This window comes from Enhydra lutris, unplaced genomic scaffold (assembly GCF_002288905.1).
Source record: "Enhydra lutris kenyoni isolate GAN:26980312 unplaced genomic scaffold, ASM228890v2 scaffoldscaffold6, whole genome shotgun sequence".
Classification (NCBI taxonomy): Eukaryota; Metazoa; Chordata; class Mammalia; order Carnivora; family Mustelidae; genus Enhydra; species Enhydra lutris.
The window spans coordinates 40,451,007-40,463,390 of record NW_019154090.1 but is presented as its reverse complement, the minus strand read 5'-3'; the positions used below and the strand labels follow the sequence as shown (position 1 = coordinate 40,463,390).

Below are 12,384 nucleotides of genomic sequence, written 5' to 3'. Positions count from 1 at the left end.
ATAAACAGCTGAAATGCAATTTGAGAATGCTGTGTCTGGTGTCTCCAGGGGATGTCTTCAGGCAGAAGTCACTCCCTGATAGATGATAAATGAGTTAGACTCCCACCCAGCCTAATTTTAGCCCTTCTCTGACTCCTGGTGGACATATGAGAAAACTGATGGGGAAATTGATAGTAGACATCTGCCTACAATTCTAGCCCTTTCACTTGAAAATATTTCTTGAGTGCCTACTGCATGCCATCATTTGTACTCTGTACCATCACACACTCTACTGAGACAAACTTTTTCATTGAATAAATACCTAATGAATAGGAAGTCGGAGCCAAACACAATGTGAGGATCTGTGCTGTAAGCTCCCAATACACTTGAAGGTATGGTCTTATTATTTCCATTACTGAGATGAATGAGATGAAGTCTAGAGATATTAAATAACTAGTTGAAGGCCACACATCTGGTAAGTGATAGAGCTGGGTCATTTTGGGCAGATTGGACTCAGCAGTCCACATTCTTACTATACCTTTCTATTATGGGTTGGACAATATCCTAGAGGGATGACATGATGTTTTAGGAGTATAGGGGCAAGAAAGATCTGTATCAGATTAGGGGGAAAAAAGGCAGGTAATGTAAGATCAAGGAAACCTCCTGGAAGAAATGCATTTATAGTAAACCTCAGAAAATAATGGGATTTAAACAAGAAATAGGGAGTAAAATTCTGCAGAGGTGATGTGAGTAAAAGCACAGGGGACCAAAAGGTCTAAGACATGGACTTCACCATAGAAAGTCTCCTTATGAGAAAGAAGATTGGGGCATAAGGTAGGAAGCACATCAGTAAAAGCAGGTACTGAAGAGATCGGACATGGAATAAACTTGGATGATAGCAGGAGGGGAAAAGGAAGGAAATATTCAATAGATAAGGAGAAACAAAGACTTGAAAATGGTTGGCAACTAATTACATGTGGGAACAAGGGAAAAGAGATGGTTATAATGGACTGGGGATTTAAGCCTTAGATAATGGTATTGCCATTAATGAAAGAGAAAAAGAGCACACGGAGAAAAAAGGAAAACAAGGTGATGGATTTATTTTCAGACAAAAAGAATTTAAACAACCCACTCTGTACCTGGCTTCTAGGGACCCCTCTGCTTGAGGACACACACTGGGGTCCTGCTTCCATGACCACAAGGTCATCACCTTCTTTGCGGCCCTCCATAGACTGGTTCATCTTTGACTTTCCTTTTGTACTTCACTAATCTCACAAAGCACACACTTTGACTTCAAAAACATCCCTTGCCTTTCCTTGTGGTCTTCCACCACATTCCTTCCTTTCTATGAATAGATTCTATCTCTCATTTCAGATCAAATATAGTTCCCATCTCCTCCACTTAGACCATCCCTGATGATACCAACTAACACATGTTAACACCAGTTCCTTCCTCATGCCTATTATATGTCTCCCAGCCAGCAGTAATCTTTTAGAGTCTTACTTTTTGTTCTTTTTTATCTGCTACAGAATGTCAGAATATATGCCAGTGTTAAATACATAGTTGTCAATCAATGGTTTTAGGGTTCATTTCTTTAATTCCTGAATATTCTTCTATATTCTAGAGATCTCTGTGAAAATGAAATGTACTGTCTAGGAATGTGGTTCAAAAACTCCTTCCCTACCTTTGGAGGCCTTGCAAAGCACCTGAAATTCCACTATTATTCACCATTTTGAACAAAGATGGTACCTCTGTTGTCAGGTGATCTTTTGAGGTCTCCTTGCTCTGTGACTACAGAGTTCTGTGACTGCACTGAGTTCCTCTTCATGTCTATAGAGTATCTTTTTTTAGAGCCAAACTTTTTCACAGCTTATGCCCTAATACATCCTAAGTAATTTGAAGCAAGATGCAAATCAGTAGTCAACTGTGAAATCATCAGAGCAATCAGAATGGAACAATACCAGGATATTGGTTTCATTTGTAGTTAAGATGCCAACAAGGCTAAACACCAAATTCTTCCCACTGATTTAAATCAATTGCTCTCTTTCTTCCTCTCTCTCCCCTTTTAATTGAATGAAAACATAGAGAAAATATCCTCTTAACATGTTCAATACCTCTCAGTACAGATACTTTCTAAGGGGGTCCTGTATCCAATTTTGTAAGATGAGGTGGATCCTCCATTTATATTCAGATTTGGGCCATTACTCCTCATTCAAATTCAATGCAGTGGCAGAAATATTCATTACCTACAAAAGGCACTTAGACTCTAGTGAAGAAAAACATAAAACAAACAGGTCTATCCTAACAGTAAAAAAGAGAGAAACTGGTTTCTGCTTTCTGACATACAGCCATCTAATTGGCATCTGAGTAGATGCTTGAAATCAGTTGGCCATTTCTGAACATTTTTTGAATAGTTGCCTGAGATCTCAACAACACAAAAAGCTCTAATACCATAGTCAGAACTTTTCATAAATTAGTATGCATTCAGCTGAGAAGAGTATGCATTCTCTTTTGCCACTGTACTCTCAGGAAGGAGGAGAGTGTCTAGGTCTTGGGAGGAGAAAATAAATATTTGTAGAATGAATGAACAAAATTCCACCTCTTGCATTTTTTGACTGTGACTGCACCAATTTGAGTCAATAAATATTTGATTTATTATTCTGCTGCAAAATTCATTAACCACACGGCTGCACAATCCTAAAAGACCATGCCTTGGTCAGCCCATTTACAATGAACTAGAAAGGGAAAGGGGATTTGGAATAAGATAGCAAGCTAATTAACTTCTCTGAACCCCAGTTTTTTCATCTATAAAATGGGGATAGTAACATTTCCCTTGGAGAGGTCATAAAGATTAACTGAGATGATGTGTACCATGTACCTGTCTCAACTGGCTCCCCCAGAAGCAGACCTTGAGACTGAGACAGGGATTTGAATGCAAGTAATTTACTTGAAGAACAAGCACAGAAACAGATAGGAAAGTGGGAAGTGAGAGACAGAAGAGAAGGAAACTGATAAAGGATGGTTATCAAACCAGTTACCATGATGGGCAGTTGTGGCACAATCTGGCTGGGGAACTTTGGGAATGGTGTAGAACATACATATGAGAGGTATCTTTTCTGAGATGTGAAGGAGGTGAGAGGTATGTACCCATCAAATCCCATCATTCATGGATTGCTGGTGGCTGGTATGTGTGTGGGGGTGTTGATTCCTTCCATTCTGGCCTGTGCCGGCCCTCAGAAGATAAGATTTTAGAAGTCACAGAATATCCCCAGAGGAAGAGACAGGTGCCGATGGGTGGATTTCAGGCTGGTTATATGGACGATGAGTATGGAGAAGAGGACCGTGGCCAGGGCAGGGGATGCATCTGCCACAGTGCCTAACTTTGCACTTGGCCCCCATCACGTGTTGAATAAATAGCTGCAAATCATTAACACATCTGTGAAGATTTGCTGGGCCTCTAAGAAATACTTATATTTCACTTCAGAAGTGAAAATTCTAATTTCAATTCTTATAGGATCCAGGGAGACCTCAGGGTGTTCAAGATATTGTCTAGTCTAGCCATGAAATATACTCATTATCAGAACTAAATCTAGGGGCTCCTGGGTGGCTCAGGTCATGATCCTGGAGTCCCAGGATCGAGCCCTGTATTAGGCTTCCTGCTCAGCAGGGAGTCTGCTTCTCCTTCTGCCCCCTCGCCCTTCTCCTTTTCTCTCTCCCTTTAATGAAAAAATCAAATCTTTAAAAATAATTAAAAAGGAACTATAACTATTTACGAGGGCTGCTCACAGACTATCAAATGTCAGACAATGAATTTAAATGAATACAATTCATTTTCTACTTATAATCTCGTTTTTCTTTAGCATTTCTCCAAGCCCTTGCTCTTAAGGTTTTAACAATATGTAGTTGGAGAAAAAGTTATCTTGAAATTCTTATGACCTAAATGTAACTCAAAGGGGAAGGGATGCCAAAAAATGATGAGCACATTGTGCCAATGATATGTCCATAGGTCAAATCACATTTTCCAGAGCTTAACAATTTTGGACATTTTAACAGATGTTGATCTGGTTCATAAATACGCCAGAGTTGACTTGTTTAAGATTCAAGATGAATCACACCACCCTGTATTCTTTTCACCAAACTTTACCCCATACCAGTGGCTGTGTCCAGGTAAGATTGCCAACATACTATCTGAATGAATGAGTGAATGAATGAATGAATGAACTGACTTGAATGAATGCATATAATTCCAGGGCTGAAATATTTTGGGTGGCTGCCTACTCGGTGGATCATAATTCCAGGCAAGAAGTTTAAATAGTTGAAAGCGTTCATGGTGATGGATTCAATGAATGGATGAATGAGAGAATAAATACATAAAGACAAAGACTATATAGACCTGTCCAGACCTTCACTCTTTCTGACCAATCATATCTTGGATCAAATTTAAAACAGCCCCTCTCCACCTAATCTATTACCTAATAGTCACTCTCTACTCAAAAATCAGTAAAGGAGAAGGTTGGACAATTCATATACTAAGTGACAAAGTATCTCTATAATTCTGTTTTATTTCCTTTATAGTACATGGAACCTAATGAAAACATGTCACTTTCTAGTCTACCTATGTCATTCCTCAATGGAGTAAAAGTGCTATGGGAGGGGCGCCTGGGTGGCTCAGTGGGTTAAGCCTCTGCCTTTGGCTCAGGTCACAATCTCAGGGTCCTGGGATTGAGCCCCACATGAGGCTCTCTGCTTAGCAGGGAGCCTGCTTCCTCCTCTCTCTCTGCCTGCCTCTCTGCCTACTTGTGATCTCTCTCTTTGTCAAATAAATAAATAAAATCTAAAAAGAAAGAAAGAAAGTGCTATGAGAGCTGGAGCCATATGTTTCTTACTCATACTGTGTCTACAGTGCCTTGGATAATGTGTGACACACAGTATGGGCTCAGTAAATATTTCTGGATGTAATAAACAAAAGAGTGGCCATCAAAGGCACCTTGACAGGGTAAAAAGAAGAGAAACCACAAAAGATGAGGTGGGCAATTGGAAGTACTTGTGGGTGCAGGTGAATGTGATAGATAGTGTTTTATGTGAGGTCTTCAGATATTGATAATATGATCATCTACTCTTGTTCAGGACCAGTCTGGTGTCCACCCCTCTTCTGGGTGTGTCCTGTTTTCTCATGTCTCACCAGCCAAGAGAAAAGTTTTAAATATTACCCTGCCTGCTGATATATTACAGACAATCCTGGTAAGAACCTCCCCTCAAGTTGCCCAAGAGGAATGTGCATCCATCTGTTCTTAGACTTATCAGAGAAATTTCTAGCTCTTCTAAGAAACTCATGCAAAGATTTCCAAGCACTTTTCTGACAACTGGCTAGAACCTCACTGAAGCCCCATCATCTGAAGGCACTTAGCACAGACAAAAATATGTCCAAAACACCACTTCTACCCTGCCTGGATACCCTTCAGGGGTATGTATTAAGATGCCTTGTTTCCATGTTAAAAGTCAAAGCCAGTTCTCAAGATATGATATATAAGGCCAGTAAATATATCTATCTGTATTATGTTGATAGATATGCTATATAAGGTTAGTAATATATCAGCATCTACACTTTAAATATTTAATAAAAGAAGGTCCCACAGTTTTTATGAGGGGACTTCATTCTAAGGTGTTTCAAAAAATTTATATATAATTATGGCAAGTCTCATTCACCTCAGTTATCTTTATCATTCTCATTATGGAGTATAAGAAAGGGCTGTCAAAGGAATATCAAGAAAAGGAAAAAGTAGTAACTAACTTCCAGAGGTAAATATGCTGAGGGTCGAAAGGGAGTCAAAGAATCAAATCAAGTCTCTCTCCACTGAGAAATAATGGTTTATGGGAGTGTCAGTCTTAACCAGTGCTTATAGAGCATTTAACATAAGCCATTCATACTTCTAGGCATTTGGGATACAGTTATGACTAAGACATGTACCCTGCCCTCAAGCAGCCCAAGTGAAAAATATACTTTTCAAGAAGAGCAATAATGAAGATAGAAACAAAGACAGCCTGAGGCAGAGTGATCAATTTTCAGGAATGGTAATAGAGGTGATAAGATGAATTTTTGAAAGATTATTAGTGGCTGAAAGGTACATAAGGGACAGAGAGAGAGTACATTTTTCAGAAAAGCAGGACAATTATGATGAGTTCAGGATTGGAAGAAAACCACAGTAAAACAATAAAAAAAATTATGTGATTATGTTCATTTTTTTTTTTTTAACATACTCAGAGTGGAATAAAGCAAAGCAGAAGAGTTTTAGAAGGAACTAGGAGATTCTAGAAATGGTAGACCTATGATTTAAATATATCACTGGCATCTATTTTTTCTCTGAAGATATTTGAAAAATCAGTAAAGAAGAAAGGTTGGATAGTTCATTTGGTAAGTGCCCTAAACAAATAGGGAAATTCAATTCTATAAATAAATGTAGCAATGCGCCACATACTTTTCTCCATATCCCCATCCACTCCTATGTCCGAGTATCTGAGTAAATGGTCTCTGTGGATGACTTGTCTTTCAAGAAAGGAACAGCCAATAGGAATAAACCAAGCACCAACAAGCTATGTGGGGTGGCTGTATCATCAAGGAGTATCAGTTGATGAGTAGCAAAAGCGCCTTATTAAATGACTAAAATTAAAAAAAAAAAAGAATATTCCATTTTTCTTGAGAGGAAAAGGATTTTCTCAAGTGGAGGGAATAAGAACAAGGTGATTAATAGCAAGGCAAGTTTGGCATGAACTCTCCATTAAGTTTAACTGTTCTTAAATGTATTTTTTAAAGTAAACTTTGTTTTTTAGAGCAGTTTTAAATGAATTTTTAAAATGAATGAGTCTCTGTGCTGTCCTTTCCTAGAATAAGTTCAATCAAATGATTCACACAGTCTGAGCCAGGAATGGCAAGTATTTGGATCTTGCAGACCGAGTCTCTCCTTCTCTGGCAGATGTCACTAATTGAAAACCATACTCTTTTGCTCTGAACCCATACTTGGACTTAGAATCCTTTTCAGCAAAGCTCAATAAGCAGCCATTCTTCTCCACTGGCATTGACACATGAGATACACAGCATATCGGCCACCAGTGGTTGTGCCAAAGATTCCTGACCCATTCATTACTCATGAGTTCGGAAGGGACGGTGGGGTTATTTCAAGAGTTTTGGGGGAAAAAAAGTTTTGTAAATCAAGACTTGCCATTAGCATGAATAGTACGCTTCACGCATGAATAAGTTACTACTTTAAAAACGTACACATTCATCTTGGAACACTGAAAAAATAAAATTAAATTTTAAAAAAGTTTGCATTCATTGCAATTAATAAGATACCAAAAAATTGCAAAACATTACAGAATTCATAGTTGTCAAGTTATTGTAGCATAGAGATCTGTGACCTTTATTTTGACATTATAAAAAATCCTTTTATTGGATAAATTTGGGAGTCACTGGCTCTTGGTGATTTCTGCCACAGACCATCAATGTTCATGGTGTGAAAGCTGCCCAAAGTAGCAATTATAGCACTCATAAGGCAGACATCAGTCTCTCTTATAAAAACAGAATTGTGACACAAATTTATTCAACTCTAGTCAGTCAGTAAATATTGTTCTCTTTTTTACGAAAATTTAGGTTAAATAAAAGTTAAGCGGCTTTCAAACCAACAAACACACCAAAACATCAGTGGAACCAAAATACTTCTTTTGTATTTAAAATGGCAGAACTACCATAGCATCTTTATCCAACTATCATAGTAATAACACTTTCTTTTCCTACCTTACAAATTTTCTTTTGAGAATTATGGACGTGGGGTCATGACATGTCTCGAAAACTAAACATGCTATACAGATGTAAGGGGTTTTCATCACTTCTGATTACAGATTATTTGGTATTACCTTACAGTAAAAACATCATTTTGAAATATATTCCTTTGGAGTAATTAAGTTTTGGTGGTCTCTACTTCTTAGAAAAGTCCTAACACTCTGAGAGCTTGCATTATTATTAGATATCCCAAAGGCAGTCATAAAATATCTGTGAATGTGTACACTGTCCATACGAAAATCATACCTTCACATTCACAAGCACATTCTCTCCAATAATTTTCGAAGAGTAAATTTTCACTTCACCTAGATGGTTTCTAAGGGGAAAAAACTCTCTGGAACAGATCCAAAATTGGCAAGAAGGAAACTCCATCTGGAAACTAGATTTCATGTAGCTCTTATAGACATATCATTTTCACCTAGCAGGATCCCAACATAATTTGAGGGGTGTCTGTGATTTTGATTTGTTCATAGAGTAATAGAAAAAAAAATGCCACCAGTTGTGAGTACACTCAATAAAAGATGTAAATAAGTTCATCTCATTCTAGTACTAAAAAAAAAAAAATTATTTTTGCACAGCAAGTTTACTCAAAGAGGTCTAGAGCTTGACTGCTTTCACATAGAAAAGGCTTCATTTATGGCTTTAATGCATAAACAAAACATACAGCAAGTCAGAACAAATTCTAAGTTTGCTGTTTGAAGCTGTCAACTTTTAAGATGGTTTGTTATGCAGCAATAGTAGCTAGAAAGTTCGTTTGAGTCTATAGCCATTAATTGAGGGCCAACTGGCTGGAAGGACTGGGTTATACATAGTGGGGAGATTTGCAAAACTAATAATAAAAAATAACAAAAAATAAGCGGTATTTCCCTTAAGCTTCAAATGATCATACACTTTGTATAAGATAGGTATTGTTATCCCTACCTTAAAATAAAACAACAGGCCACAGGAAGGTTAATCAAACTATAATAGTCCAGCAAGTATGGACAATACTGTAAGTCTAAGGCCTTCTATGCCCCAGAACAAGGCTCTCTGATGGCACAGTGCTGCGTCTTGCCTTCCCGGAGGGAACAGTCTGGTAGAGGAGAAAAAAAAACTGTAATATATAACTCTATTTTTAAGGAGAAAATCATGAATGTGCAAAGAAAAATACAATCAAAATTTATTTTTTTAAAAAGATTATGTTTATTTATTTGAGAGAGTGAGCGAGAGAGAGAGCATGAACAGGCAGAAAGGTAGAGGGAGAGGGAGAAGCAACTCCCTGTTGAGCAGGGAGAAAGTTAAAGGGAAGCTATCAGTAGAGAAGAAGGGTGAGGTTTTCCTGCTCATCACGTCTGCATCTACCTTCAATCCCCCATCACCCACAGACGGTTTGCTCTGGAACATACACAGCTCATTTTGAAAATCATTGATTTGGTGGACAGGATTAACAATCATATGTAAATTTCAGAAATTCCTCAGCAATTGGAGAGAAATGCAAATTCACTCTTTTGAGTGCTGTGTCGGTCAGGATAGAGCCAGACGAAGAGCAAACACTAGTTATTTTAACCAAAAATCCAACAGAGGGATTGGCTAAACAGGTTTTGGAGGACCTAAAGGTAAGATATGCACGTCAAGCAGGAAGCAGCTACCACTCAAAGGGCTAGTGGACAAAGGGAACAGGTTTTGGTTATTAGAACTTGGAAGCTTGGAGGAGTGCCCCCTGCAGAGCAGACATCTCAACCTTGAGGAACAGCACTGCTCATTTGACTCTGGAAGCTCAGGAGCTTGCAAGGGGCAAACCCAGGGAAAGGTCTGAAGGGTGGCAGGACCGATCACCCCCAAATATGCTACTTTGCCATGAGGATTATCCTGAGCAAAGGACACTTCGACAAATAGCAGGTGTAAAAAGGGCATTCTACTCTCCCCTTTTCCTCCTGAAAATGGGAGATGAAGATTGCCACGTTAAAGATGCTTCCCTGTACCAGAAGAAAAGAGGCACCCTTCAACAAGGAGTCAAAGGTGAGAGAATTTTGCACCAACTGACTTGTTAAAAGAATTCTTATCTTCCTTCAGTCTCTTTTAGTTATTTTTCCACACCTGCCTCTCTCTGTTCAACTTAATATACAAGTACTTAGGTTTTGCCACTTCTCTGGGTCTTCATTTCCTTATGAGGGCTCCTGTGTCATGTAGAACTAACATAAATTCATGTGCTTTTTCTCCTGTTGTTATCTCTCTCTCTCTCTCTCTCTCTTTTTTTAAGATTTTATTTATTTATTTGTCAGAGAGAGAGAGGGTACAAGCAGGGGGAGTGGCTGGCAGAGGGAGAAGCAGACTCCCTGCTGAGCAGGGAGCCCGACGAGGGGCTCAATCCAAGGACCCTGGGATCACAACCTGAGTCAAAAGCAGACACTAACTGATGGAGCCACCCAGGCGCCCCTCCTATTGATCTGTCTTATAGCAGTTTAATGCTCATGCCCAACTGAAAAGTCCTGCAGGGTAGAAGTAAGATCTTGCCTCCTCCACAGGTGCTGCTGTTTCTCAGGAGAAGCCACAGACCCAGTTCTGAGGTGCTAAGGAATGGGGAGGTTGGGCTGAGCGACACCGGCCAGGTAAATGGTGTTGCTGGTGATAGCAACAGGAGGAAAAAGCAGCAGATAGGAAGAAGCACAGATACTGAAAAGCAATGTGCAACGCTGCACCCCCTTCCTCTGCCCTATATTACCTTGCTCATACATCCCTCCCAAAAGGTTATGCCCTCCAAATGGGGACCAAAGAAGAATCCACCCAAAGAAGCTCTTCTATTGGAGAAGCAAAATGGAAAACAAACCATCTAGTCAGATGTGGTTCTAGACTCTCCAATACCAGCCCAACTGGTCATAGAAAGAGACTACTTTCTAAGAAGGCATTTAGAGCATAAAATCTTTATAGCTCAAAAGTATGAATTCCATTTCCAGTATTGCCCACTTCCTATGATCAAGTCCCTCCATGCATAAGAACAACTGTGCCAGGCTACCCCTTGGCTGATAGCAAACATTAAGATCTATCATGTGGCAACATTAACCTCTTTTGTAAGACATGGTACTGTCAGAGGTTTGAAAAGGTGAAAAAAAATGTATTTTATAATAAGTGAGGTGCAATATATCTTCACAATCAGCCCAATGGCAAGATCCATGACTTGTTTATATTGTTTTCTCTTTGATCTCAATACCTTGGTATGTAGATTCACAGCTGGTTTGTGGCATTAAATTAAATTAAATTTAGTAAGATACTTTGATTAAAGGTGAGATACAGGGGCACCGGAGTGGCTCAGTGGGTTAAGCCTCTGCCTTCGGCTCAGGTCATGATCTCAGGGTCCTGGGATTGAGCCCCGCATCGGGCTCTCTGCTCAGCGGGGAGTCTGCTTCCCGTCCCACCGCCTGCCTCTCTGCCTACTTGTAATCTCCATCTGTCAAATAAATAAATAAAATCTTAAAAAAAAAAAAAAAGGAGAGATACAATACAAAGTGAATCATTCAGGAAGAGGTCATGCACATTGCCCTCTAATATTTGCATAGCTTTCAATGGCACTGTTTTCTTCTGATTTTTGAGGTAAATGCAGTAGAAATTGTCAACCCTATTTTAAATTTGAGGAAAACTGGGCTCTGAAATATTAAAATGATGTTCTCAGGAACACATGACCAGTAAACTGTAGAGTCAGTCAGTCTCGGCAAATGGTGAATGTGTGCTGTGGCCGCAGGGGGAGTAACACCAAACACTCCAGAGTGGCCAAACCAGGAACTAGAGAATTAATCAAGTCAAGAAAAGGCTTGCCTCCTCTCTCTGTCCCTCTCTCTCCCTCTAGAACAGTCATACAACCTGTACTGTTAAGACCCTGAACATCTTTAAAAAGGAAACAAAAGAGTTAAAAGAAAATGTTCCAAGTGGTTAAGATTGATAAAACAGGTATTGCTTTGTTATGCTTCTTTGATTTATAAAGAATAAGTAAAATACTCAGGAAGGGAAGTGTTTGTTTTCTATTTATGGGTTTGAATGAGACCTCCATGTTCAATTTAAGAAATAGGAAATGCATGCATCTCAGGAAAATTCCTTAAAATTCTTCTTCACAGAATTTGTTTTTATCAAGATTGAAAATCAAATGAATCTAAAATCAGTGAGGGGAAAAATATTTATTATTCTTTAATTTTGCTTCTCTATAAAACTGATGATTATAGTTTTGTATGTAAATTTCACAATTGCCTCTATGCTATTGTGTTTCTTTGGTTTTAATTTAAAAATATATCATGGACATTCTTCCATGTCAATATGCATACATATGACTCATTGTTTTTTTTTTTTTTTTTTCATAAAAAACCCTACTATGTATGCTGTATAATTTATGCATTTCATTACCCATAGAAATTCAGATTTTAACCATTACTAACAAAGTTGCAGTAACAATCCTTATACCCATATTCTTAAGTAATGATATTTCTATTTCCATAAGAAAGATTCCCCAAAGTGGGATTACTGATTTAAAGGGATATGCAAATTTTAAATTTTAGAAGCTACCTGCATGATATAATACTGCTAATTTCTCCATATCTTTGCTAGCA

At 38.6% G+C, this 12,384-nt stretch overlaps 1 protein-coding gene across 1 annotated transcript in view; it reads right to left on the bottom strand.

Moving 5' to 3' along the window:
- The window catches only part of LOC111141568 (MACRO domain containing 2), a 1,949,692-nt gene that overhangs the window by 525,008 nt on the left and 1,412,300 nt on the right, over positions 1–12,384 (bottom strand). The gene's annotated exons all lie outside the window — the stretch shown is intronic.